We start from the raw sequence: 7,613 nt of genomic DNA, 5'->3' as shown, positions 1-7,613 counted from the left end.
CTTTCCTAGTTCTTTCCTAACTTAAATTCTCGAATACATCACCTTAGTTTCCTCAGAAGAAGAACCCTCCAAAATCTCCCCTGCTCTCAACGAGTGGCCTCTTAGCTCATTTAATTTGGTAAAGGCACCCTACGAGCTTCAGGGAGGCGCGAGTTCGAATCGTGTGGAAGCCTGAATTTTCCTTAAGGATTCTTAGTTTCTGCAATTGCGTATATTGCAGCTCAACTACCAGGATAATTGCTCAGTATTTTTATTGCATACTCTTTTTTCAAATTAAAGTCTTCCTGATGTCGCCACAAGATCTGTTAGTCTCGGCGTTTAATCATAGCGTCAGAGAGGAATTTTTTTGTTTTTCAAGCCAAAAATGGTACTAACACAGGTCATGTAACAGTTCAGTGAGTTTTAAACTATAAAGACAAATATCGTTTGATGTCTGTCTTTAGAGGAAAAATCTACTTACAGCCACATCAATTTAGTATTTGTAGCGAAAATATCAGATGGCAAAATCTTCAACGGGTTTGCTGACAAGTCTCTAAAATATAAAAGCCACAAATTATTAGAAATGCAACCAGGAACTTGTTTGGAATTATCGAGTAAAACATCCATATCCATAAGGAATTTGTCATTGTCATGAACCATATTCAATAAATGAATTGATAGAGGAATAAAAAAATTAATGGTTATTCTTCAGAACGCTATCAACTCAAATCGTCTCCTTCGCATGCCAGAATGTGTCACTATATATATCTGAAAGAATTACACCTTACGTTTACCCACAGTTACTCCCTCAGGAATTACAAGATTGTGATTATAAATATAGATATTGACACTTAGTCTACCAAACAAAACGTCGTAATTCAGCCTATTCTGAAAGACTGAAATATATTAAATAATGATACCGATTTAAATGTATACCGTGCTACAGATATGACAAAAAATTGGTTCCCTAATTGTGGCGGTTTATTAGAGTTAAAACTCTGTCAGCGATGAAGCTTGACGCAAGCGCGACTTAAGCTATTTCACCATTGGCAGAAATATTGGACAAGATGGCGGCCGCCCTTGCGCATTTTGTCCATAATGGCGTCCAAATGAAATAAGAAACTGTATGGAAATTTGTAAAATTTCTAAAATATAACAATCAGGAGCTCATGGTCTCGTCTGCTCTCGATCGAGACATATTCAGTACTGATTCTGCTATCCATCAACCCTCACAGCGTCTCGATAAATAAAAACCACTTACTTCCCGAGCCAGTTCTTTTCTCATTGTTCATTGACCTAGGTCGCCATATAGTTCTTCAAAATCCGTCGTTCTCCATCCCAAACACTTGCCTATTACAGGAAAGTGCATTAATGAAGTCAACTGCTCTCGATCAAATTGACTGCTACTGAGTTCGAAGCGTCAAAATATCCTGTAAAATTGTCATTTCCTCCCATCAAAAAACTTCCTAACGCGCCAGAATATCCCTTATTTTCCATGTTGAGTAAGTGACGAGACGCCATGTTGAAAACTATGACTGAAATGGCTAAACACGAGCAACGCTGATCTTCGAATCATCGGCCATATTTGTTTATGTTCTTGCTGGGAAATAAATTAGTTCTCAGGTCCTTTTCGGAATAAAAATATGCCAGGCGTTAAATGCGAATTCAGTAGTCTTGGTGCGAAAATTTAATAAAGGCAAATCAAAATTCGGACATCAAGTCATCGCTCCGCCTCGAAAAATCCCAAAGATTTACTTGCAGGTCTTCTTTTCTTTTTCTCTTCATCGAATATAAGATCTGCGGTGCTCAAATTGTGTAAGTCATGGTATGAAACACGCTTCTTTGCAGATCGAGCCGTGATCGCCGCCATATTACTTAAACTAGAGCTTCACTTGAAAAAATTCTGTGTGGAGAAGTGGAATTATCATCTAACTCTCAGTATTTCTCAGGTTGTACGAAGTGAGGTCGTTCCTTTCAATGAAATTTGATGCAAATATTCTAAAGGCTTGCTTTTTCCTCTTTCGGTTTATTTATGGTGGCTTTGTATGATGTCAATTTGTTCTCCACCTCCGCCAGCTTAAGTTTAAGAACTCCCTGATTACCACAAGCTAAATGGATTGGTTGGGTCCGTTGATTCTTGATGAGACTGATTTCCGACCGGATTCTATGGACCTTAGAAATAATTTCACTTTTCGACGAAGCTGTTAGTTGCCCGGTGCTACGCACAAATTTCTCGTCGTCCTCGTTCGTGCTTTTGGATACCACCTGAGCGTCGTCAACTGTCGTTTTTACTTCTTGAGGTTCAGTAGACTTAATGCGTACAAAATCTTTGAGAGATTACTTGAAATTGCCAGGGGCTACAGACAGAGACTGGGCTTCACTTGGTATTTCCATTATGGCTTTGCCTAGCTGTTTAGGTAATATTTGAGCCTCTGCTAACGGAGCCGCTTGAGGCTCGTTTGAAGTGGATGGATTGCCGCCAGGAGATCATCTTTTGCAACAAAGAAGCCATCCGAGATTGTTGTGTTTCAAGCTCTGAAGCGCTGAGGGACAAGTCGTCTCCCTCTCTCTCTAGATTTCCTTGAGTTAGTGGTGTGAAACAGAAAGGAAGTAAGGAAGCTCTTGATTGTTGGTAGTCATATCTTTCCCAGGCTTGAAGTGTATCTTGTAGTCATACTGCTGAAGTCGCTACAAAAGCAGTCCGCAGGATGACTTTCTTACTGAACACATACTGGTGGTTAGGCTCTTTGCCAATGAAAGCAGCCAAAAATTCCTTCTCGATCTGTGAGTACTTTCTCTCTACCACTAGGAGTGCCCCACTCGTAGATGTCACCGGTTGACCATGCTGCAATATTAAAAAGCCAAACCCATCCTTGGACGCATCTCCTTGGCCCTCTGCTGGTCCACTCTCGCTGAAGTACTTGAGTAGCTGGTGGTCTTTGATCTTTTGGAAGGCATCTTTCCACTCATGAGTCCAGATCCGCTCGCATTCCTGCGTATCAGGCGGGTGTGTTGCTCTCACATTTCTGAAAGGTTTTGTAGGAATTTGGGTACAGCTCTAGCCATAATAAAATCTTCACTGCTGATACATCTGCTTGCCGCTCCATCTTGACTCTTGCATCCAGTCTCTGCTGACCTACCTTCAATCTATTCTTCGTCATCACAGGTCCAATGAATGGTTCTTTGCTTCATTTGAATTTGAACTTCTCCATTTTCAGGTTGAGGAATTTTGCTTCACAGTGGTCTTGCTCTTTTATGACTGAAATTTGTTTAGCACTCGTAAATTTTGTTCGTTTTTTCATCCATGGGCGCATTTGACCCACACCCCTACCCCATTTTACTTGCAGAGGAAATAAATTTCATGGTCACGAAAAGAGAATATTCCTACTTCGTGGCTGATTTCATTTGGAGCCAAGACAACTCTGCTTGTATTTGTTGGTATTTTTTCCAATGCGCGATGGAATTTGACGCGTTCCTTTCCCAAAAATAATATTTAATAACATTTAATATTTATTGATTTGTATTGTGCAAATATCAATCCAGGAAAAGAAACTTTAATCTGCGCATTACACTGATTCAGAAAAATCCTAAAATCCTAGCACATTATTATTCCAATTCAAACAAAATTCTAAAAACAATAACTAATTTATTCTTGATTAATGAGATAGACTCCAAACTTACAGCCAATGCAGTCGGGTATTGTTACTGAAAATTCCTGATGGTAATTTCTTCAACTGGTTGTCGTTCAACAACCTACCAAAAGTAATGGAAAGGAGTGTTGATTACATTGTGCTAGTCAGCATGGTGCGGGCACTGTGTATGATCGAAAATGTCGTATTTTGTTAATGTTGTAATCTGCTAACGAAGTCCCATTGTCCAGTAACCGATGTTTTCGGGTTGACACATAGAGACTTAGGGTAGCACTACGATATATAATCTGGTACAAAACTGATTGAGACTCCTCGGCTGTTTTGTTTTGTAAGCAGTGAAAACAACTAAACGCTTTACGCATGCCTTTCCTCCCTCCTCCTATTACCCATTGTTATAATACATAAGGCTTGAAATTACACACTGTTCATGATTCAGAGTAATGTCTACTATAAGCCAGGGGACATTGATTGCGAGAAGGGGAGGATAAGATACCAAAATGTCTGGATAGTTTTGTTCACGTTTATATACATAGTAGCCTCACATGTACCAGCACAAATGATAACGCCATCTTTAAACTTAATTCGCTAATTTAAGTCTAGATGTAAAGTCTTTTTCTGTTTAATGTTGCTTGTTTAAACTTTCAAAATCTCGAAGGTAAATCCCTCAGATTGTTGTCCTTTAGACCTCTAACACAAAAAAAATGGATGTCGGGAAGAGTCCTTAGAAAGTAAGTCTAGCGATGTTTTAAGCCAAAGTTGAAAGCGACGTAACATGCCTTTGGCTGTATCTGAGGGACCTCTGCCAATTGTACTAATTCACTGACCAAATCAGACACGTTCTCACTGACGATTCCTTCAGATACTCTCGTGAGACTATCAGTTAGCATCCCCCTGATGTAGTTTCCCTTTGATTTCGAGTGGTCTTTCTCGAGTGACGTTTGAGCGGGACCGACATGTAAGTACCTTGATTATTTTGTTTAGGATCCGTTTTTTCATAATTATGGGCAAAAATTACAAAAGAACGTATGTCTTTCATATTCTATATGAGGTCGTAAAACATACCCACAAACAAACTTTGTTTGGTTAGAATCGGGTGTTTTCTCTTTATTGTTCCAGACTAATGCCAAACATTTGTTAATGAGCTACCCAAAAATTCAGGCAAAGGGTAAAATCTCGCTCAGTCATGTATTGTAGTCTTCAAAATGGGCTAATCTGCTTTGGTTTGGGTTTATCCCAGCGTAGTCAAAACAAACAATGGGAATTTTAAAATGCTGCCATTTTGCCACGAAATTTGTGTCATGGAAATATTGTCGTTCCCATTCCTTTCCGCGCGTAAAATTTTCGCTTGTTACAAGTATCTGCACTCATTTTGCCGCTGTCTCCACAGTGTGTTCATTTGAGCATGCGCAAATGAAAATACTACGTTTAGATTTATATTGCCAGGTATAGTCATGGTATAAAATCTATATCCTGTTTAAAATAAGTTGTCTAAGACCTCAGACGAGATGATCAAAATGGAACCGGCATGTTGGTCTTCTGTTCAGGCTACATGCCAAGGACCGGGGCCAAAATTCATTCGAAAGTTTCGATCTGCGAGTACTTCCCTTCTGCCAACCGGATCGAGCCACCTCCACACGTCACTGGTTGACCATGCAGCATCAGTAAAAAACCAAGCGCATCCTTAGACGCTTCTACTAGGTTCTCTGCTAGGTCACTCTCGCTGAAGTACTTGAGTACTGGTGCTTTGGAAACAGTTTCTTTGATCTTTTCGCAAACATCTTTCTGTTCATGAGTCCAGAGCCACTAGCAATCTTGCGTGTCAGGCGGCGCATTGGCTCTCACATTTCTGAAACCTTTTTGTAGGAATTTTGAAAGGTACTTCACTAGCTCTATAAATCTCTGCACTGCTGGCACATCTTCGTCCTTACAAGTCCATTGGATGGCACTTCGCTTTATTTGAATTCGAACTTCTCGTTGTTCAGTTTGATCTGTTTCGCTCAACAACAGTCTTGCTCTATTAAGATTGAGATTTATTACGCGCTCGAAATTGTCTTAGTCCTGCCTATACAGTAATTATTTCACAAATCTCAGCTTTTATCGATCCTACCATTATCTTCGTTGGAAAAGCATGGAAAAATTTAAAACAATAACACAAAATGTCTCAACAGTTTTATTTGAAAATATACACGGTGTGTTCATTTGCGCGGGTGCAAAGAAGAACTCTATGTTCCGGTTTATATTTCCCGGTATAGAGATGGTATTAAATAAAAATTATGTTTAAAATAATTTTTTGTGAGACTTCCAAAAGAATTATTAAGAGAGAACCGGCATGTTGGTCTCCTGATCAGGCTTCGTAAAGCAAAATTTGCATGCCTTTCAGTCAGTGACATGTACTCTGTGGCTTTGAACTCTAAAGCGGTAGATGGGTGAAGACATTGGTCTACATTCAGCTATTCCATTATGCTTATGCATAGTCCTGCAAGTAACTTGATGGCTTTGACAACCGTTCAGATCCAGTGGTTCTGGCATTCACTGCTTGGGGCTTGTCAGGTGTTACAGACAGATACTGCGCCTTACTTAGCACTGTCACTGTGGTTTTGCCTAGTTGTTTAGGTCTGCTAACGGATGTGCTTGAGGCTTGTTTGTAGTTGCTTGGAAGGACGGCTGCTTGGAGATCTTCTTTTGTATCGGGAAGCTATCCGTGATTTTTTTTTTTAACCTATGTAGAGTTGGGTCACAAATCGTTTCTCTCTATCTCTGGTCATGGGTTTCATTGAGTTGGTGGTCTGGACTGGGAAGGAAGTAGTTGGCATGCATGCGTTCAACCACTCCAGCGAGGGAAAGCTCACAGTCCTTCATAACAGCTCTTGATAGAAAGCCGGCTAGAAGCTTGCCTTTACAGGCTTGTAGCGTATCTCGTAGTCATACTGCTGAAGTCGCGACAAGGTGCTCTAGTCTCTTGGGTGCTGATGCCAGTGGCATTGTATAATGAAGACCAGGGCTTTTTGATCAGTCCGCAAACTGACTTTCTTACCGAACACATATTTGTGGTTATGCACCATGCCAAAAACTGGGACAAAAAATTACTTCTCGATCTGGGAATACTTCCTCTCTGCCAACGGAAGCGCCCCTCTTCCAGATATCACTGGCTGACCATGGTCCTTGGCCCTCTGTTGGTCCACTCTCGCTGAAGCACTTGAATACTGGTGGTTTTTTAACAGCGTCGTTGATCTTTTGGAAGGCTTCGTTTCACTCATGAGTCCAGATCCACTAGCATTCCTGCGTGTCAGGCGGCGCAGTGGCTCTCGCATTTCTGAAAGCTTTTGTAGGAATTTAAAAAGGAACTCCACTAGCCCTATAAATCTTTGCACTGCTGGCACATCTTTGTTATCAAATGCCCAATGAATGGCACTTCGCTTCATTTGAATTTGAACTTCTCCTTGTTTAGTTTGCTCAATAACAGTCTCGCTCTATTATAACTGAAATTTGTTTAGTGCTCGAAAATTCTATTTTTGTCCTGCCTATGCACTAATTGTTCCACATTTCGAAGACGTCATCGATCCTACCATAATTTGCCCTGGAGGCCAAGGGTAAACCAGAGTGGATATGGAGGGCTTCTGTCCCGATACATGTCATGAAAGTCGCCGCTCGATGATCGTTTAGCTATGAGTGTAAATTTAGGGTAAATTCCATGTTTGACGCCAATTTTTCCAATTCTTTTCTAGTTACCACAAGATATAGCCTCAGAACAACTCAGATATTAGAAGTGAAGATTTTCTGAGATGTTTGAGGCTTGGAACTGATGCGCTACTGCTGCTATCTGCTTGCGACGTCATATTTTTCAAGGTTCTCTGGCCGTGTCTCGGTCCAAAGTCAGCTTAACCTCGACCAAAAAACAGGTTAAAAGCTGCTATATGTCTTGTTGAGAGTTTCCTATGCCACACGTAGCGTTACCGGCCCGAAATATCAGAAAAGACAAGGTAA

Source organism: Pocillopora damicornis, chromosome 3 (assembly GCF_964200805.1).
Source record: "Pocillopora damicornis chromosome 3, jaPocDami1.2, whole genome shotgun sequence".
NCBI classification, from domain to species: domain Eukaryota; kingdom Metazoa; phylum Cnidaria; class Anthozoa; order Scleractinia; family Pocilloporidae; genus Pocillopora; species Pocillopora damicornis.
This window is presented reverse-complemented; position numbering follows the sequence as displayed.